Below are 22,031 nucleotides of genomic sequence, written 5' to 3' on the forward strand. Positions count from 1 at the left end.
CCAGAACACCTGATTTGAACCAGCCAGCCAGAGTTCAGAAAGAGCTAGAAACAGTGAGCTAGTTCAGACATAAGCCTGTGAGACAACAATTGTATCTGATGAATAAAAGTTACTTTTATAACAGTTTTTCTTCATGGCCTTTGCTCCAGTTCTGAATCTAGGTTTCTGCTCTAAGTCCTACTCTGAGTTTCCTGGATGACTGAGTACAAGCTTCAAGATGAAAATACAACCTTTCTTACCTAAGTTCCTTATGGTGATGGCCATGTCCAAGACATAGGAAAATGACACCCCTGAGCCCTTGAACCCTCTTGAATAGAGGGAATGACCCCATTGAGTTCTGAGTAAGCATCTGTCTATACAGGAATTTATTTTTGTATACTCTAATCAGATAAACACACAAAGCCAAAACAATGGACATTAGAAAATGTGTAAATCAAAGTCCATTACAATCTCAATATAGTCACATGAGAGCATGCATTGCCTTCTTGCTTGTTGGAATCATAATTTGGTTTTACTTTGTCCAATAAGACATAGCTTGGAAGTGAGGAACAGATTTTTCTTATAGCTAATCAGTTCCATTTTGGGTTTTCTAGAATCATATTTCAAGTGTTCTCTATGCCTGCCAATGATGCATGTACTTATAATACAAAGAAATGACATATGTCTATTATTATTATATTATGTGTTTCAGAATTGCTGGAAAGTGAAATAGTTTTGTCCCATGCTATAAAAATATTTTCAGCATAAATTAGAATACAAAATTTCATCCATGGAGAGAAAGCTCTCTGCCTCAGATGCTCAGGAACCCTAGGTAAGCTGTTTCAGCAAGGCCTCCTTATTTCTCTTGCTGGATGTTAAAAGTGACCACTTTGATGATGTGCTGCTAGTTATATGTTATTTGCCAGTTGTTCTTTTACTTCGAAGTTCATTCATAGGAAAAATTTCCCTTCCTTGTGAGGCAATCTTTTATTCATAACTAGTCATTAGGTAGGCTTTGTCCATCAACTGATGAAAACTGATGTAGAGACCCACAGCCATACATTTAGGTGGAGCTCAGGAATCCCACAGATGGGAACTAAAGATTGTAGGAGAGAGAAGGGTCAAGGACACGATAAGAAAATGCACAGGCTCAACTAACTTGGACTCATAGGGATTCAAAGAGCCTGAACCAACAGTCAGGGAGCCTACATGGACTGACCTCTGCATTTATATTACAGTGGTGTAGCTTAGTCTTTACATGTAACTCCTAACAGTAGGAACTGGTTTGTTTCTCACTCTCTTGTTGGCTTTTAGAACACTTTTCCTCCTACTGGGTTGTCTTTTCCAGCCTTAATACCATGGAGGTTCCTAGTTTTACTGCAACTTGATATGACAAATTTAGTTTATATCTATTAGAGGTCTGCAGTTTTCTCTAGAGAAACAAAGGAGTAGATGGGAGGGGAGTAAGGGGAAGGTGGGAGGAGGCACTATGAGGAGAAGTAGCTGCATTCTAGATATAAAAAATATTAAAAAAGAAAAATGCACTTCAGGCTTGCTTAAAGTCCAATCTTATATAGGATTTTTCTCAGTTGGGGTCCCCTTTTATCAGGTGACTCTAGCCTGTGTCAAGTTGACATAAAGTTAGCCAGCACAGTCCTGTTTGCTATGAATTTAATAGCCTTACTCATTCAATATTGATATGTAACCCTGCATTAGTTTTATTAAAGAAACCAGTTAAAACAATTGTTCTAAGAGAGCAACCGTCCTGGTGTGGGTTTCTGGGAGCTTCTGTTCAAGTGGGGCCCACAGTCCACAGATGCTTCGAGCCATCTGCCTGCCCAGCACTGCCTGCAGTGTTGGCCCTTTGCAAGGGACCCAGGGGGCAGAGGTCTGTGCCCCCTCCACCACCCTGAGCTCCTCCTAGGGCTGCCCGCCCTTGTTCTCAACCTCCTCAGGCTCACAGCCAAGCACAAGGCAGAGCTAGAAGCTGGCTAAGAGGGGAGCCTGCCCCTGCACACAGCTGCTGACAGTAGGACTGGCATGGGCTGCCAGCACTCAACGGCCCCAAGGCCCCGCCTAGCTCAACTCAGGCACGTATCCTCCATAGGGGCTTCTGCGGCCTGCGTGGTCCTCACCAGAGACAATGGGCATGCGGGCTTGACCCCCGAGGTGTGCCAAGCCCCTGAGAGCAGCAGTTTTATATTAAAAGAGCACAACCATGTTTCTGGATAGTCTCAAGATGATTCTGACTAGTGGAAAATCAAGTCGGAAAAACAGGTCAAGTGATGGATGAAGCGAGGAACCACCAGACTAAAGACAGTCCAGTGTAGATTCTCGCCAAAGCCGCTCTGGGCAAAGTGGCATCTCCACCGAAAGCGACTGTGCTTTTAGCCAGACTATGCTGTCCCAGCACTTCCAGTGACTGAAGATATGCAGCACATTCGGATTATGGAGGGCGTGTCTCACTCTCTTCCATCCTTGCCCTTACTCACACATCAGTCTATTAGTGTTCAGCTCCAACGCATGAAGAAGTTAACTGCTACATTAACAAATTATTCTTAAAATATGGAGCATACAAAATATGTTGGGGAAAGTAGTAAGGGGAAAGAATCAGGATCTGGAGGAAACCTAAAACTATGGCAGTCTCAAAAATCTGACATGGACTCCTGTCTGTATCGCATGGATGAAAACATGACTGCCTCCACGTTCAGTCTAAATAAGATCCCAGAGAGGAATTTGAAAACTGTTTTATCACAGTCAATACAGTCTATTCCTTTGTATCTCATACCTTGGCCAAATTCTGTAGCAGCCACAAGCTCTACCCACCTGGAGGATCTGGCCTACTTGGATAAGCAGAGATAAACTCCTTTGAGAATTTCTTTCCGAATGCCAAGCCAGAGCATGGCTGGTGCTCGCACACAGCAGGATCTAAGAGTTCATTTCAAACCTTATAGACCTTCCGATAGCTCCCTGAATCCACTACTCTTTGAAGTGCCCAGCATTACTACAGAGTCAGTGTTTGTTGGCCAAGATTGGGTATTCCATGAGATCGATGTTAAGCTTCAGAGTTCAAATGACAATGTGAACCAAGGAGTAGTGATTTGGGGGAACATAGGATTCGTCAAAACTGCCATCATCTCCAGACTGGTGACCCTCAGTTGCCATGGTACACGGATGAGACATATCGCCTCTGAGAGCCCACATGATTCCCCCAAACATGTGGATGCCAACAGAGCGCTACCACTCACCCAAGCACTTTCAGCCTATTCATCTATTACCAATGGAAACTGCCCAGGAACTCCAGAAATGCAACTCCAGAAAGGCAGCAAGAGGAAGCCATGCAAAAACTTGGCTAACAGGTGGTTGCCTATCACTATTTTCAAGCAGAAAATGCCTACACCTGAATGGTACCAGAATTTGTCCACAATGTTGTTGCCTGGCTCTGCGGTTCACCTCAGCTGACAGTTTACCGGGAACAGCTTCTTCAGGAGCCTCACCTGCAGAGCATGCTTAGTCTTTGGTCTTGTGTTCAAGTCCCCATGGCCTCCTTCCGGAAGGGAGTCCTAGAACCCCTGGAGAACCACCACAAAGAGAAAAAAATCTCAGATAAAGATTTCATCATTTTAATTGATGGACTAAATGAAGCAGAATTTCACAAACCGGATTATGGGGATCCAATTGTATAATTTCTGAGTCAAATTTTCCTTCTCGGCTAATTGTAACAGTTAGGACCGGTTTACAGGATTTTTTCTTTTTTTTTTTTTTTTTTTTGGCTCGACTAGAGGAGAATAAAGCCATAGACCAGGACCCGCAGGCATATATCCTGCACTGGATTCACAGCAGCTCAGAGATCCAGAAAAACATCTCACTTAATGATGCGATGGACAATACTACATTTGGCAAGCTCAGTTCTCACCTCAAGACCCTGAGACAAGGGTCATATCTATACCTGAAACTCATATTTGACCTCATAGTGAAAGGCTATCTAGTGCTAAAGAGCTCTAGCTACAAAATGGTTCCAGTTTCACTCTCTGAGTTTTATTTACTGCAGTGCAATATTAAGTTCCTAACTCAGTTTTACTTTGGCTGAGTGTGGTAGTGGCCTTCTGCCCACTTACTGATGAGCATATCTTCCAGGCCATTAATGCTGGGAGCATTGAAGGCGCACTAGAATGAGATGGCTTTCAACAAAGGATAAAGAACTGCTCCATGTTCCTAATCAAGCGCAGAGACATGACTCGAATGTTTGTGCACCCCTCTTTTCGAGAATGGCTTATCAGGAAAGAAGGAGAGAAAACCAAATTTCTCTGTGATCCCAGGTAAGATATAGATCTATGATAGGTAACTCTGAGCTTGTTTTAAACTTATTGCATAGAGAATGGATATTGAAAGCCGTGGAAAATGTTCTTCATTTAACATGTCCCACAGAGGAAGTTTTTTTGTTTGTTTTGTTTTGTTTTGTTTTTTTTTTTTTTTTTTTTTTTTTTGCTTCTCAATTTTAGCTGTGTATTGCCTGTTCTTCACACTGTGACTCATCAAAAGACTAAAGCTCTGACAGTGATGGGTTTTTATGTCTCTGTGGGCCTGTTGTTCACCAGACCTTGTTGTGATAACTATGTTTGTGGGCATGCTTCTCAGCCTTCATGCTTATTCATTAGAAAGCTAGTTTCAGATTTTGATGGTGATATTAAGCCAGGCAGAAAATAAATTATGGTATTTTCTCAGAGCAGGAAACTTATAATGAAGCATGTTTGCATGGAAAGAATAGGAACTGGTGAGTCCTCTAGGAACTGTCATTTACATAATGATCCAAAACCTTAGACATACATAAAAGCAGGAGTAATTCCTTTCTTTTACTGTTGGTGAGAATTAAGCAAAGTAGTCTGGGTAGACTACTACAAGTTCAAAGATAATGTTGACAATGTGTGCCTTTTCCTCCCCTGCCTTTGCAGTAATAGACATTTTAAGAACGTCATAACAGTCCTTTGACTAGGTAAAAAGCAAACACTTCTGCTATCAGGCACAGCTTTTTAAAGCAAACAGTAGCCAAATCTGAGTCTCTTGCATGAGTTGTATGACATTCACAAAACTATTTTGCTGTAAGGTAGCACACAGCCTTAGGTCTTCTGACATTCATCAGATAACCGAAACAGCAGAGACAAGCAATCCTATATGCATCTTAGCTTCTCATAGTCACATAGACCTATAATAGAGTTTAATTTATAAATTAGTCACAGTAAGAAGTGAAAAACAATAAGACAAGGTGATATGGTGTAATAAAGGTTACATGAATGTGGTCTCTCAAAAAACAAACAAACAAACAAAGAAAAAACACCACAGTTGTTCTATCTAAGAGAATCTGTCCTCCAAATTGGTGATGGGTTATTATGTGATATGCAGAATAGAGTTAAATATACTACCATATTAGTTTGTTTTCATCGGTGACTTTAATCTCCACATGATGATATATATGTTTGTTTTTATTGCTTTGTGCAGAAATTTGTTTAGATATGTAATAGAGAGAAATAACTCAAATATATACTAGCTGATAAACAGCCCCCATGCATCTATTGGGTAGTAAAAACAGCTTTGTCATATTTTTTTCAGGACTAGAGATCATAGTGTGGGAAGGAATAGGGTCAGATTGGGGTGTTTTTGCTTGACTTGTAAATGATGTCTTCTTGTTTTATATTATCTTCCCTTCTACTACATTAGCACAAATTTTGTCACTTCCTATATTTCTGTGTCCTTTTAAATTAGATCTTAATTCTATTGGAATAGTATTTACCAAAGTAGCCACATTTAACATAGCATACTTTAATTATACTACCTCAAAATATAATAAGACATTACGTAATGAAGCTTATAATTTCTTCATAGAAATGTGGCTATGAGACACCATTCGAACTGTAGTAGGAATTAATAATAATATTGTATTTTTGAAAGTGCTAAACTGACATGATCTATTTTCAAAATGTTAGATAATGTTATCGCTCAGGGATAAGATACAGAATCAATATTCCCAAGCTAATGAAAAAATAGGAAAATTAAATACCTGTACAAATATTAAAGTCCCAGCCTCCAGAAAAGAAAAAGCACAGGGGAAAAATGTAGTTCATAATGGGGTAGTGAGTCTTAGGCAGATCCAGCATTACAGCTTTTTTCCTGGATGTTGTCCAAATGGCCAATGAATGAACGCTGCTGAGATTTGCTAGTGCAATCAGTTAATTTGCAGAATTGATGAATGACTGTCTTTGAAATGTTCATATGTTTTAGTAATTAAAAATACTATCAGGCCATAGAGGAAGACAATGCAACCAGTCCTGATGAAATCTGATAAGCTAGGGTCAGATGGAAGGGGAGGAGGACCTCCCCTATTAGTGGACTTGAAGTGGAGCATGGGAGAAGATGATGGGGGAGGGTGGGATTGAGAGGGGATGAGGTAGGGTGCTACAGTGGGGATCAAAAGTAAATGAACTGTAATTAATATAAAAATAACAATTAAAGTAAAAATACTGTACCTATTTGTTGGATATATAAAGAAAATTTCCCTCATAAATCATCTTGCAACAGTCCTAGCAACAGTGAGGATACTCTGAAGAGACACATGTGCCTTTCCTTCTCTTTGGCTATCAGATTATGACACAATGACTTCAAGGAAAGTAGAATTTGTCCAGCACTATCGTGCCATATAAACAAAAAGAACAGCCTGGGACATAGGTGTATATGTACAATATGTTTCCTTATCCAATTGAAATGCATCTATAAATAATGTAATTATTTATTTTTAACACAAATTATTTCCTTTGCATTCTGCACCCAGACTTTTTCATTAGTTAAATTGAATTAGTTATTTCTTTACATTATATCTATAATATACTGTATGTTATATCCCCCTGATTGAAGAAAAAAATAGATACACTGGAAATATAATTTATTTAACAAATAGATAAGTAAGATAGTACTGTGGGAAGTAGATAGGATGCAAATCCATGAGTTATGAATTCTGTCTTCTCAGGCAATATGGACAGATAATATGATAGGAAAAAATACATTATCTTCTTTTTCTTGATTCTTATTTCATGGAGATGATAATTTGGAAAATATCCCCAATCTTAAATGTTCCAAATTGAAAAGAATAAGATGTAAGTGAGTTCATGTTACCTAGATGAATACTCTGTGATCATAAGTAAAAATTTAACTGACCGATAAATAGGTGGACAGTCTATGAAAAATTACACATGTTACAAGGTGCCACCAGTGTCAGGTCTTCTATGGCTCCCATAGGTGCAATTTTTCCTTTAGAGAAATAATAATATTATACAATTGTATACAGGTCAACAGCTTCAAATGTAAATATTGGTATGGGCAAGAAACTCCATTCCTTGCTTCCCTGTTGGAAAACAGGTTATTAATTTTTTTCTTTGAGAAGACCATCCTGCCTACTTAAGTTCCTAATTTCCTTAGACTTATCTGTAAGCACAAGAACCTTTGTGTTCCCAACACCCAACTTCGTACAAATTTTCACAAAGGCCTTAAAGTCACATTGATGATGTTTAGAACTAAACTAAGCATAGGGAGACCTCTTTGTTCTTACCATCTCATTTTACTTCTGTTTGCATTCTAGAATCTATTTTCTGGTTGACTTGCTACTGGTAAAATGAGCAGTGGGATCATGCTTATTTTTTTCTCCATGTATGTGTTTCCTCAGAAGTGAAAGCCATACATCTTAGAAGGAAGTTTGGTAAGGCATAGGAACTAAGAGTAGAGGATAAACAACAGAATATTTTTAAAAATGGGAGGTTTTACAACAAGACATTGTAAAGGGATTTGAAACACTACACCTGGAAGCCTCCTTAAGATCAGGAAAGTATCACTAGGAAGTCTCAAATGTTAACCATACTTATTAGGAAATCTATCCCTAAGCATGCAAAATAAGTAAGAACTGCTGGTAGATACTCTCAGATAATCTGAGCTGCCTAGAAGAGGCTCAGACCAGCCACATCACCTGGAGGAAGAAGAAAAATATGCTGAACTGCCTGGAAGAAACAGAGACCAGACATATCACCTGTAAAAGAATCAACTGAGTTACCTTGAAAGAACCCATCATAAAAACCAAGATAAAAAACTCAAGTGACAACACATGCTGGAGAAGAAGTGGAGAAAGAAAGGGAAACCCTCCTCCATTTCTGGTGGGAGTGCAAACTTGTACAACCACTTTGGAAATCAATCTGGCACTTTCTCAGAAAACTGGGAATAGTGCTACCTCAAGATCCAGCTATACCACTCCTAAGCATATATCTGAAATATGCTCATCTATACAACAAGGACATTTGCTCAGCCTTGTTCATAGCAGATTTATTTGTAATAGCCAGAATCTGGAAACAACCTAAATGTCCCTCAACTGAGTAATAAATACAGAAATTGGGATACATTTATACAATGGGATACTACTCAGCAATTAAAAACAAGAAAATCATGAAATCTGCATGCAAATGGTGGGAACTAGAAAAGATCATCCTGAATGAGGTATCCCAGAAGCAGAAAGGCACACGTGGTATATACTAACTTATAAGTGGATATTAGACATATAATATAAGATAATCATACTAAAATTTATAGTCCTAAAGAAACTAAACAACAACGAGGACTCTAGAGAGGATGCTTAATTCTCATTAAGTAGGGCAAACAAGATAGACACTGGAAGAGGTTGAAGAAAGGGAACAGGACAGGAGCCTACCATAGATATCCTCTTAAAGACTCCACCCAGTAGGGGATCAAAGCAGATGTAGAGACTCAAAGTCAAACATTGGGTAGAGTGCAGGGAGTCTTATGGAAGAACTGGGTATAGAAGGACACAGAGGGGACAGGAGCCCCACAAGGAGACCAAAGAAGCCAAAAAGTCTGGGCCCAGGGTTCCTGCGGAGAATGATGAATCAACCAAGGATCATGCGTGGAGAGGATCTAGACCCCTGCTCAGATGTAGCTTATGGGCAGCTCAGTCTCCATGTGGGTTCCCTAGTAAGGGAAGCAGGGGCTGTCTCTTACATGGACTCTGTTGCCAGCTCTTTGATCACTTTCCCCTGGTGATGGTGGTGGTGGTGGTTGTGGGATTCCTGCTAGGCCACAGAGGAAGAATATGCAGGCAGTCCTGAAGAGGCTTCATAGACTGGGGTCAGATGATAGGGGAGGTGGGCTTCCCCTTTCTAGGACTAGTGCAGGGGATGGAGGAAGAGAGAGGGAGAGTGGGACCAAGAGGAAATGAGGGAAGGGGCTACAATTGGGATATAAAGTGAATGAATTATAAAAATTAAAAAATAGAAAGGATACTCTCCAACAAGTTGAGCTGCTTATAGGCTATAAACTACACGCTGGTTACCAACTTTTATAAGCTGTCACCCAGGGTTGTTGGGATTTGATGATACAGATAGCTTTGAGTTGTAGCTGATTCTTTAACCCCTCACCTACATTCCTGTGACTAGGATGATGCTTATTGGTTCACAAGTTGGACTTTACTAGCCTGTGTATTTTATTCTGTTGTTGGTTCCCTATCTGGGATGCACAGATATTTATTAATTTCTTTCCAGGAATTGTATTAAAACAACACATTAAGAAAAGGGTGAAAAAAAGAATGCAAAATAGAAAATATTTCCCTACAACTTTGACAAACAAACCTTTAATTTAAATCTATTGGAAGTATAGATTTACTTCCAGAAATATTATGGGCATTAGGCACAAGTCAAAAGTCCACAAAGTTCATATACATAGGTGACAAATGTTGAGCAAACTGCAGTGTCTAAACCTTGGTATGGACATAGTAGAAAGCTTTTAAATGTCCTGCTGACTAAACTAAGGTAATAAAGAATTAAACATAATCATGTCTACCCAAAATATTTACTAAATTTAAACTTCTCATGGTTCAATAATTGACAAATCCATTGAATTCATGTGTGTGATCATCACCAGTAGCCATAATGGCACCCTAATAACAGAATCATTGGGTTTGATTTTACAATAGGTTTTTTTTTATGATAGCTGTTAACACATGATATATTCGTTTTCAACAAAAAATAATTTATCAGTGTTGGAACTTTCAGTGTGAATGTTGAAATCTCATCTGTGAAAAACCTTCTGGTCCAGTGAGGATAATACACAGTGTTAGACATACATGCTTCTTTCCTCTGTAGTAATGGCATCAACCATGAAGAGGTCCAGTACTCACTAGCAAGTAAAATTGAATGTGTATATTTTTCATGTTCATCCACATTCACACTACAAAAGAAAATTATTTTTTCTGACTTCTTTATGACTTGGAAATATGTTTCACCGTTATTTACAACTGAAAGAGAAACAATACAAAACAATATAATTCTTTCCTTTTGTATTTTAGCAGGCACTTCTTTATTCTATCAGGAAAAAAAAAGGAATTTTTTTTTCTAAATTATTCTAGGATAATTTTTCTTTATTATTATTTTCATTTATTACAATTTATTCAATTCGTATTCCAGCAGTGGCCCCCTCCCTCCTTCTTCTCCTCTATGGCCCTCTCCTAGTAAACTGATACATGAGGTTTTCCTCCCCTTATATCTGACTCTAGCCTCTCAGGTCACATCAGGACTGGTTGCATTGTCTTCTTCTGTGGCCAGGAAAGGCTGCACCCTTCAGGGGGAGGTGATCAGAGCCTGCCACTGAGTTCATGGCAGAGACAACCCCTGCTTCCCTTACTAGGGAACCCACTTGGAGACTGAGTCTATGGGCTACATCTGAGCCAGGGTTTTAGGTACTCTCCATGTATGGTCCTTTGTTGGGGTATCAGTCTCTTCAGGGCCCTCTGGGCTCATTTTTCTTTCTTTCTTTCTTTCTTTCTTTCTTTCTTTCTTTCTTTCTTTCTTTCTTTCTTTCTTTCTTTCTTTCTTTCTTTCTTTCTTTATTTTGGCTCTGTTGGTCTCCTTTTCGAGCCTAGGATAATTTCTTAATTATCCTAAACAATTGGTGATAGTAGCTTTCAAAATGATTAGAACTGCCTATAGCATTTTTAAGAATTACATGGTTACAATACCTTAAAAAGAGTTAATACATTATATGCTATAACCAAAATATAACTTTAATTTTATATCAATATATAAAAAGTGTATACCAATGTGACCAACTTTAATTATAACTTTAATTTTGTATCAACATATGTCATAATCTACCCTTTTTATTGCAACTTTGAAATGTTAAATGGTTAATATTTTATTATGCAAGGCCTGAACATCAATAGTCAAATTGTTATGTAACCATCTTTGCTTAATAAACAGTGGCACCCAAGTTCTAAAATGTATTGATATAAAAAGGAATATAATCTTTTTCTCAGTTAACAAAGTGAAGCAAAGGAAGATCAGGCATATAAGCCCACTGTGTTTTAGCAGTAATGAGTGCATTTAACAGAGACAACATAGCAAGAAACAGCAATTTTGCAGCTCTATCTTTCTTTTCAGGTTTTATAAATTGTACCCTTAGTAGGGAGATTCTTTCAAGGACTTTGTTGTTCCATTTCTTTTTTCCCCCTCAGGTGTATATTGAGTGTATGAAGTTTTAATATCAGCACAGAAGCAAATGTAATTTTCATTATCTCCTTTAATTTCTATGAAAGGGACAGGTGCCAGTCTGGCAGGTAACATAACATTCTTAATGTCAGTTGCTTGAAAATAATTGTTACTGCTTCTTTATTAATTATCAGGCACCTAATTGCCTGATATGGCTGACCATCAACTTGTATCACCTAGTTATCTTTAATAATCTGCAATAACTTCGTTATTTACCTTTGTTTAACTCTGAAAACAAATATGAGAGACCAAATAAAGCCCATCCTGGCAATGAATTATGATAATAAGTACAGTCATGGATATTTTAAAAAATACAATCATTCATGAGAAGATTGAAAGTCTGTATGTTTCACTCATTTTTAGCAGTCCATAATAAAATGACAACTGTTTAATTGAAGTGCCTTCAGCATCAAAATCTCTAAATATAGAGGTTGGGAACTTTCCTGACCTTCATATGGCACACTGACATACAAAATCATAGTTCCCTGAATGACTCAGTTTACAAAAAAAATAGTTATTCCATAATATTGCTAGTAAAAACAAGGAGGTTAATTATATATCTTTAAATCTGTCATTGTTGGCCTGAATAGACCTTATGAGCCAGTGATTTTTATTTTACAAATAAATCATTTGATCAATCTACTACAGCGATTTTTTTCATTTTTATTTTCATTGGAGATATATTTCATATACTGGTTAACAATGACTTGAACTGATCACCAGTATAACCCTGGTCTGACTTGGATCTGCAGTCCTCTTCCCCTCTTTACATAGCAAGCATAAGCAAACATTTTATACTGAATAATTACCAGCTTTTTAAATGAAGAAAACCAACCAGAATTAACCTGATGTTGTCAAATTTCTACCACATTTTACAGTTTCTTTTCAAATTAGCACTTGTAGGTATAAGAAACCAAAACAAATTTAGTTTATGTGCCTTCTGGCCTTCCTAAACTTCCTATATATCCTCAGGCCAGGCTTTTCCTATCTCTGCTCCTCTGATTCAGCCAGACATTTTTACTTTAGACAAGTTATTTTTTCCTTCTCTTTTCTTCATTATCTCAGTCTCCTGCATTTTTTTCTTGTTTTTCAGACAACATAAAACCTTCCACCAAAAGTCTTCTCATGGCTTCCTTCAGTAGTCTAGAATATACTAAGTCATTTCATAGGTCTTTACCACACTGACATGATACTTTGTAAAAACTGCAGTTTTCTTAATAGGCTCAAACAGTGTGCTTTGGTTTATTTTGGTGAAATTAATAAAAAATATATCTGATTTGCAGGCAATCACAAGCTATTCTCTTTTAAAAAAATGTTATTTTTCCTCCCCTAAAGGGTTGAGAAATTATTCCAAATTATTTATTTTACTATCCAAAGTCATCATTTTATTGTAGTTTCCTTTTGTCCTGAACATGTGTTTTAACTTTTTTTTGGTCATAAGCTTAGTCATAAGTTTTTGTGGTCATAAACTATCAATGAACAGAGTTATCTTTTATAATCATTTTTCTTATTAACCCTACAAACCAAAATTTAACAACCTCATAGTGTTAAGGTCATATTTTGCCAAAGTATGACAGACTACTCTCATGCTGGTAGATTCTGTGGTTTCAAGTACACTAATCAGAAAGAAAACATCCAAGCCAGCCTGGGCAAATTGTCATGTCCCAGTGTATTATCAACTGTTAATAGCCAGAGTGCTAAAAAAGACTTCTCTTAGGCCCAAGAAAAGTCTGCAGGCAAAAGCTGCTGCAGTTGTTATTCTGTTTTTTTTTTTTTGGCATAATATGCTTATATTTTATATATTTGTAGAATTTATTTATATATCTAATCTTGTTTTCCCCCCATTGGTCATATGATACCATAGTGGACCTACATGAGCTAATTTTTAACATTTCATTCTTTTTTTCATTTATCCATACCATTTTTGTCCATCAGTATAAGAAAGAGGTTTTTAGTTTTGTGCAGGGTGATAATTATGGATCTATTTGCATTTTTTTACATGTAGACATCCAGTTAGCCCAGCTCCATTTGTTGAAGATGCTATCTTTTTTCCATAGTATGGTTTTGGCATCTTTGTCAAAGATCAGGTGTCCATAAGTTTGTGGGTTTATTTCTGGGTCTCCTGTTCATTTCCATTGATCCACCATTCTGTTTCTATGCCAGTACAATGCAGTTTTTATTACTGTTGCTCTATAGTACAGCTTAAGATCATGGATAGAGATACCTCCAGAAGATCTTCCATTGTAGAGGATTGTTTTAGCAATTCTGGGTTTCTTGTTATTCCATATGAAGTTGAGAATTTTTCTTTCCAGGTCTGTAAAAAATTGTGTTGGTAATTTGATGGGAATTGCATTAAATCTGTAGATTGCTTTTGGTAAGATGGCCATTATTACTATGTTAATCCTGCCAAGCCATGAGCATGGGAGATCTTTCCTTCTTCTGATATCTTCTAATTCGTTCTTCAGAGTCTTGAATTTTTTTTCATACAAGTCTTTGACTTGCTTGGTTAGGGTTACACCAAGGTACTTTATGTCATTTGTGGCTAATGGAAAGACCTCAACATAAAACCCGACACATTAAATCGGTTAGAAGAAAAGGTGGGGAAGACCCTAGAACTCATTGGTACAGGAGAAAACTTCCTGAACAGAACACCAACAGCACAGGCTCTAAGAGCAACAATAAATAAATGGGACTTCATGAAACTGAAAAGCTTCTGTAAAGCAAAGGACACTGTCATCAAAACAAAATGACAGCCTACAGATTGGGAAAGAATCTTCACCAACCCTTTATCTGAAAAAGGGCTAATATCCAGTATATATAAAGAACTAAAGAAGCTGAAAAGCAGTAAACCAAGTAATCCAATTAAAAAATAGGGAACAGAGCTAAACAGAGAATTCTCTGTAGAGGAATATCGAATGGCAGAGAAACACTTAAAGAAATGCACAACATCATTAGCTATTAGGGAAATGCATATCAAAACGAACATGAGATTTCACCTTACACTCATCAGAATGGCCAAGATGAAAAACTCGAGTGACAACAAATGCTGGAGAGGTTGTGGAGAAAGGGGAACCCTCTTCCACTGATGGTGGGAATGTAAACTTTTACAACCACTCTGGAAATCAATCTGGCGCTTTCTCAGACAACTAGGAATAGCGCTTCCTCAAGATCCCGCCATACCATCTCTAGGCATATATCCAAAAGAGGCCCAAATACACAATTACTACATTTGCTCAATCATGTTTTGTAGCAGCTTTATTTGTAATAGCCAGAAACTGGAAACAGCCCAGATGCCCCTCAACTGAAGAATGGATGCAGAAATTGTGGTACATCTACACAATGGAATATTACTGAGCAACTAAAAATGTGGAAATTATGAAATTTGCAGGTAAATGGTGGGACCTGGAAAGGATTATCCTGAGTGAGCTGTTCCAGAAGCAGAAAGACACAAACAGTATATACTCATTCATATAAACATGTAATATAGGATAAACCTACTGAAATCTATACATCTAAAGAAACTAATCAAGAGAGAGGACCCTGACTGAAATGCTCAATCCCCATCCTGAAAAGCAAAGAAGAAGGACATCAGAAGAAGAAGAAATTGGGAAACAAGTTAGGAACCTGCCACATAGGACCTCTGAAAGGCTGTGCCCTGCAGACTATCAAAGCAGATGCTGAGACTTATGGTCAACTGTTGGGCAGAGTGAATGGAATCTTATGAAAGTTGTGGGAAATAGTAAGATCTGGAGAAGACCGGAGCTCCACAAGAACAGCAATAGAACCAGAAATTTGAACACAAGGGTCTTCCCAGAGACTCATACTCCAACCAAGTACCATGCATGGAGATAACCTAGAACCCCTGCACAGATGTAGCCCATGGCAGTTTAGTGTTCAAGTGGGTTCCATAGTAATGGGAATAGGGACTGCCTCTGACATAATCTGATTGGCCTGCTCACCTGATCACCTCCCCCTGAGGGGGGAGCAGCTTTACTAGGTCACAGAAGATGACAATGCAGCCACTCCTGATGAGATCTTATAAACTAGATCAGAAGGAAGGAGAGGAGGACCTCCCCTATCAGTGGACTTTGGGAGAGGCATGTGTGAAGAATGGGGAGGGAGGGTGGGAACTGGAGGGGAGAAGGGAGGCGACTATGGGGGGATACAAAGTGAATAAAGTGTAATTAATAAAAAAATTATAAAATAAAGAAAGAAAAAGGTTTTTAATTTGATCTGCTGTCAGCTTCTTCAACTCACTGAATATTATTTAGCCTCTTAAGTTCACTTTGTTTTTATTGTCTTGTTCCTGACTAAGTGCAGGGGCAAATATACCAAGAGTATCTTTAAGTCAGAACCTCATAAGAAAATTCTGGTACATTTACTCAAGTCATAATCTCCAGAGTTTAAAAAAGAGCTTCAAGTAGGGCCAGATAAGGCTATCTCTCTAAAAGAAAGAGGCGTAGTATGGTCAGGACATTGCTGGAGAAGCTTAGAAGCAGTGCTCCTGGAAGAGGGTGTAAATGATTCATAAAAAAAATTTCCGATAATCCAGTATCCCCAAGTTGTATAAATAATAATAGTCCCCCAAGCATGCAACATATGGAGATCAAGGCCAAACAGTGGGAGACTTTTACCACAGCTATTGCATCATTTAGCTCAGCTTTGATAGATCTTTGTCAAGTAGCTGTGCTGGCTTTATGATTTTTCCATTAGATTTAAGCTGAACTAATGACTATAATTTGTTAAGGTAAAGATTGTATGTTCATGGCTAACTCAGAATTTTTTCATAGCCCATGGAGGTGGAACTTAACCTGTGCACAGTTCACTATAAAAAGGCATGGGCTGGGGAGGACCTCCTATCCTTTCGTCTGCCCCTGTTTTATCAGGCATCCGTGGACTTGGAAAGGGGCAGGGAGAAGCTGAGGGAGGGAGGGTGGGATTAAGAGGGAATGGGGGAGTGGGATGCAGCTGGGATGCAGAGTTGATAAAATGTAAATAATAATAACAAACAATAAAAAAATTAAAAAGAAAATAAATGAAAAAAAAAGGCATGGAAGTGGAGTGACAGAAATCCATTTAAGTTGTAAGTGACAGGAACAATTAATCTAAATTTAATATTCTGATTTTGATTACCCATAAGTAAAATTGCTTTTTGCAAAGCATTTGTCCTATACTTCAGATTTCCAATTTTTTTTGAGTGATTAGTGCCAAGGACATATTTTTTAAAAGCTGATTAACATTTTTCTGTAGTATGAACCTGTTAAACATGTGCTATGGCAGAGGCCGTGACTGACCCCCAAAATTCCAATTAAGGCAGTAATTTCTAATATAAGAGCAGCAACAAATCTTTTGGGTCCAGTAAAAGCATTGGTAATAGTATCCAATGCATAAGTGTCTGGATCATCAAATCAAGGCTGGCTCAGATTTACAGGTAATAAAACATAAGAAGGTTGATTTACCCAAACAAAAGTTCTTTTTTTTTTCCCAAGCGCACGCGAATAGCGCCAGCATCACATTCCTTACTTAAGCAAAACTGAAAACACAGTGCACACTCCCAAAGCAGTGAATCTCTCTCATCTTCCTGAAAAAACAGTTCAGAAAACAGAAAGAGAGGATCATAGCCCAAACTACAATCTCGAGGAACAACCAGTAAGGATTATAAATAACCAGATGGCTAGAGGTAGACAAAAGAACACTCCCAACAAAAATCAGGACATAATGACCTCACCAGCAACCCCACAAAAAAATGGACACTTCAATTCACTAGATATACAAGAAAGTGACCTCAAAGCTATGTTTCTCCAGCTATTAGAGGCCCATAAGGATGAAATGAACAAAGCCCTCAGAGAAATAACCAAAGAAATCGAGACTAACCAAGAGGAAACAAATCGTGCTCTCAGAAAAATGACCACAAAAATTGAGGCAAACAGAAGAAATGCACAAAGCTCTCAAAGAAATGTCCACACAAATGAAGGCAAATAAAGAAGAAATAAACAAAGCTCTCATAGAAATACAGGCAATTATACCCAAAGAAGTAGAGGCACAATTAGTGATACATAGAGAGGAAATGGACAAAAAATAGAAGCTATCATTGAAAATCAGGAGTCCACATTCAAACAGATGAAGGAAATGGTGCAAGACATGAAAACAGAATTAGAATCAATAAAGAAAACACAAATAGAGAAAAACCAGGAGCTGGAGAACATAGAGAAAAGATCAGGCACCACAAAGGTAAGCATCACCAACAGAATACAAGAGATGGAAGAAAGAAACTCAGGAGCCGAAGATACACTTGCGGAAATTGACACGTCTCTCAAAGAAAAAATAAAATCAGAAAAGTTCCAAACACAAAACATCCAAGAAATCAAGGACACCATGAAAAGACAAAACCTAAGAATAATAGGAGTAGAAGAAAAAGAAGACATCAGGCTCAAAGGTCCGGAAAATATTTTCAAGAAAATTATAGAAGAAAACTTTCCCAACTTAAAGAAGGAGATGGCCATAAACATACAAGAGGCTTACAGAACACCAAGTAGACTAGACCAGAAAAGAAATTCTTCGTGTCACATCATAGTTAAAACACTGAAGCTACAAAACAAAGAAAAAATTCTAAAAGCAGCAAGGGAAAAAGGCCAAGTAACTTATGAAGGTAGACCTATCAGAATCACACCAGATTTCTCAACAGAAACTATGAAAGCCAGGAGGGCCTGGACAGAAATCATACAGTCCTTAAGGGACCACAGATTCCAACCCAGACTACTATACCCAGCAAAACTTTCAATCAACATAGACGGAGACTTCAAGATATTCCAAGACAAAACCAAATTTAAACAATATCTACATAGTAACCCAGCTCTACAGAAGTTACTAGAAGGGAAACTCCAAACCAAAGAAAACAACTATATCGAAGGAAACAGAGGAAATAGATAACTACACAACAAAACACCAAAAGAAGACAAGCAATGGAACTCAGTGACACCACCAACACCACATCTAAAGTAAGTAACAATTGTTGGTCACTAGTTTCTATCAACATCAACGGACTCAACTCCCCAATTAAAAAACACAGACTAACAGAATTGTTGCGGAAACAGGATCCATCATTCTGTTGCATCCAAGAAACACACCTATGCAACAAAGATAAACACTACCTCAGAGTAAAGGGTTGGAAAAATGTCTTTCAAGCAAATGGTCCCAGAAAACAAGCGGGAGTAGCCATCCTAATATCTAATAAAATAGACTTTCAACCCAAGTTAATCAAAAAAAAATAAGGAGGGCCACTATATTCTCATCAAAGGAAAAATCCACCAAGAGGACATCACAATTTTGAATATCTATGCCCCAAATACAAGAGCACCTACATTCGTAAATGAAACAATATTAAAGCTTAAATCACACATTGATCCTTAAACCCTAATAGTGGGAGACTTCAACACTCCACTCTCACCAAGAGACAGATCAACTAGACAGAAAACAAATAGGGAAATAAAAACACTTACAGAGATCCTAAATCAAATGGACCTAATAGATGTCTACAGATCTTTTCATCCAAACTCAAAAGAGTATAACTTCTTTTCAGCACCGCATGGAACCTTCTTCAAAATAGACCATATAGTTGGTCACAAAGCAAGCCTCAACAGATACAAAAAGATTGAAATAATCCCTTGTATTCTATATGACCACCATGGACTTAAGCTGGACCTCAACAACAACAGAAATAACAAACAGCCTACACGCACATGGAAACTGAACAACTTGTTACTCAACGACAGCTGGGTTAAGGAAGAAATAAAGAAAGAAATTAAAAACTTCCTAGAATTCAATGAAAATGAAGGCACAACATACCCAAATTCATGGGACACATTGAAAGCAGTGCTCAGGGGAAAATTTATAGCACTAAGTGCCTGCAAGAAGAAATTCGTAACATCACATACAAACAACTTAATGGCCCAACTGAAAACCCTAGAAAAAAAAGAAGCAGATACACCCAAGAGGAGCAGAAGGCTGTAAATAATCAAACTCAGGGCTGAAATCAACCAATTAGAAACAAATAAAACTATTCAAAGAATCAATGAAACAAAAAGCTGGTTCTTTGAGAAAATCAACAAGATAGACAAACCCTTAGCCAAACTAACTAAAAAGCAGAGAGAATCTATCCAAATCAACAAAATCAGAGATGAAAAGGGTGACATAACTACAGACACTGAGGAAATTCAAACAATCATTAGGTCATACTACAAAAGCCTATATGCCACAAAATTTGAAAACCTAAATGAAATGGACAATTTTCTTGATAGATTCCATCTTCCAACATTAAGTCAAGATCAGGTAGAAAGACTGAACAGCCCTATATCCCGCAAGGATATTGAAGCAGTCATTCACAGTCTCCCCTCCAAAAAAAGCCCTGGGCCAGACGGTTTCAGCACGGAATTCTACCAGACCTTCAAAGAAGTGCTCACACCAATTCTCCTCAAACTATTCCACAAAATAGAAACAGAAGGTACATTACCAAACTCATTTTATGAAACAACAGTCACCCTGATACCTAAACCACACAAAGACCCAACAAAAAAAGAGAACTTAAGATCTATCTCTCTTATGAACATTGAGGCAAAAATACTTAATAAAATATATGCAAACCGAATCCAAGAACACATCAAAGATATCATCCACCACGACCAAGTAGGCTTCATCCCAGGCATGCAAGGGTGGTTCAACATATGGAAATCCATCAATGTAATCCACCACATAAACAAACTGAAGGAGAAAAACCACATGATCATCTCCTTAGATGCCGAAAAAGCATTTGACAAAGTCCAACACCCATTCATGTTTAAAGTCTTGGAGAGATCAGGAATACAAGGCACATATCTAAACATAGTAAAGGCAATATACAGCAAGCCTATAGCCAACATCAAACTCAATGGAGAGAAACTTAAATCAATCCCACTGAAATCAGGGACAAGACAAGGCTGCCCACTGTCTCCATACCTCTTCAACATAGTACTTGAAGTCCTAGCCAGAGCAATAAGACAACTAAAGGAGATCAAGGAGATACAAATCAGAAAGGAAGAGGTCAAAGTGTCACCATTCGCAGATGATATGATAGTATATATGAGCGACCCCCAAAATTCAACCAGAGAACTCCTCCAGCTGATAAACACCTTCAGCAAAGTGGCAGGATACAAAATCAACTCAAAAAAATCAGAAGCCCTCCTGTATACCAAAGACAAAAGGGCTGAGAAAGAAATTAGGGAAACAACACCCTTCACAATAGCCACTAATAACATAAAGTATCTTGGGGTGACACTAACCAAGCAAGTGAAAGACCTGTTTGAGAAAAACTTCAAGTCTCTGAAGAAAGAAATTGAAGATCTCAGAAGATGGAAAGTTCTCCCGTGCTCATGGATTGGTAGGATTAACATTGTGAAAATGGCCATCCTGCCAAAAGCAATCTACAGATTCAATGCAATTCCCATCAAAATACCAACTCAATTTTTTACAGACCTTGAAAAAAAGATTCTCAGCTTCATATGGAGAAACAAAAAACCCAGAATCTCCAAAACAATCCTGTACAACAACAGATCATCTGGAGGTATCTCTATCCCTGATCTCAAGTTGTACTACAGAGCAATAGTAATAAAAACTGCATGGTATTGGCATAAAAACAGAAAGGAGGATCAATAGAACTGCATAGAAGACCCAGAAATAAACCCACACACCTATGAATACTCGATTTTTGACAAAGAAGCCAAAACCATTCAATGGAAAAAAGACAGCATCTTCAACAAATGGTCCTGGTCCAACTGGATTTCCACATGCAGAAAAATGAAAATAGATCTATATTTATCACCCTGCACAAAGCTAAAGTCGAAGTGGATCAAAGACCTCAACATAAAACCAGATACTCTAAATCTGTTAGAAGAAAAAGTGGGGAAGAGCCTAGAACTCATTGGCCACAGGAGACAACTTCCTGAACAGAACACCAACAGCACAGGCTCTATGAGCAACAATCAATAAATGGGACCTCATGAAACTGAAAAGCTTCTGTAAAGCAAAGGACACTGTCATCAAAACAAAACGCCTGCCTACAGATTGGAAAAGAATCTTCACTAACCCTTTATCTGACAGAGGACTAATATCGAGTATATACAAAGAACTAAAGAAGCTGAAAAGCAGCAAACCAAGTAATCCAATTAAAAAATGGGGAACAGAGCTAAATAGAGAATTCTCGACAGAGGAATATCGAATGGCAGAGAAACACTTAAAGAAATGCTCATCCTCATTAGCCATCAGGGAAATGCAAATCAAAACGACCCTGAGATATCACCTTACACCCATCAGAATGGCCAAGGTGAAAAACTCAAGGGACTACACATGCTGGAGAGGTTGTGGAGAAAGGGGAACCCTCCTCCACTGCTGGTGGGAATGTAAACTGATACAACCACTCTGGAAATCTATCTG

The 22,031-nt window shown here is 38.0% G+C and overlaps 1 pseudogene; it reads left to right on the top strand.

Annotated features, from left to right (window-relative positions):
* Positions 1–2,637: 2,637 nt before the first annotated feature.
* LOC129670912 (protein TANC2-like) lies at positions 2,638–4,302 on the top strand (annotated as a pseudogene).
* The last annotated feature ends 17,729 nt before the right edge of the window (positions 4,303–22,031 follow it).

The sequence above is a fragment of the Psammomys obesus genome, unplaced genomic scaffold (assembly GCF_907164565.1).
Source record: "Psammomys obesus unplaced genomic scaffold, mPsaObe1.curated_primary_1811, whole genome shotgun sequence".
NCBI lineage: Eukaryota > Metazoa > Chordata > Mammalia > Rodentia > Muridae > Psammomys > Psammomys obesus.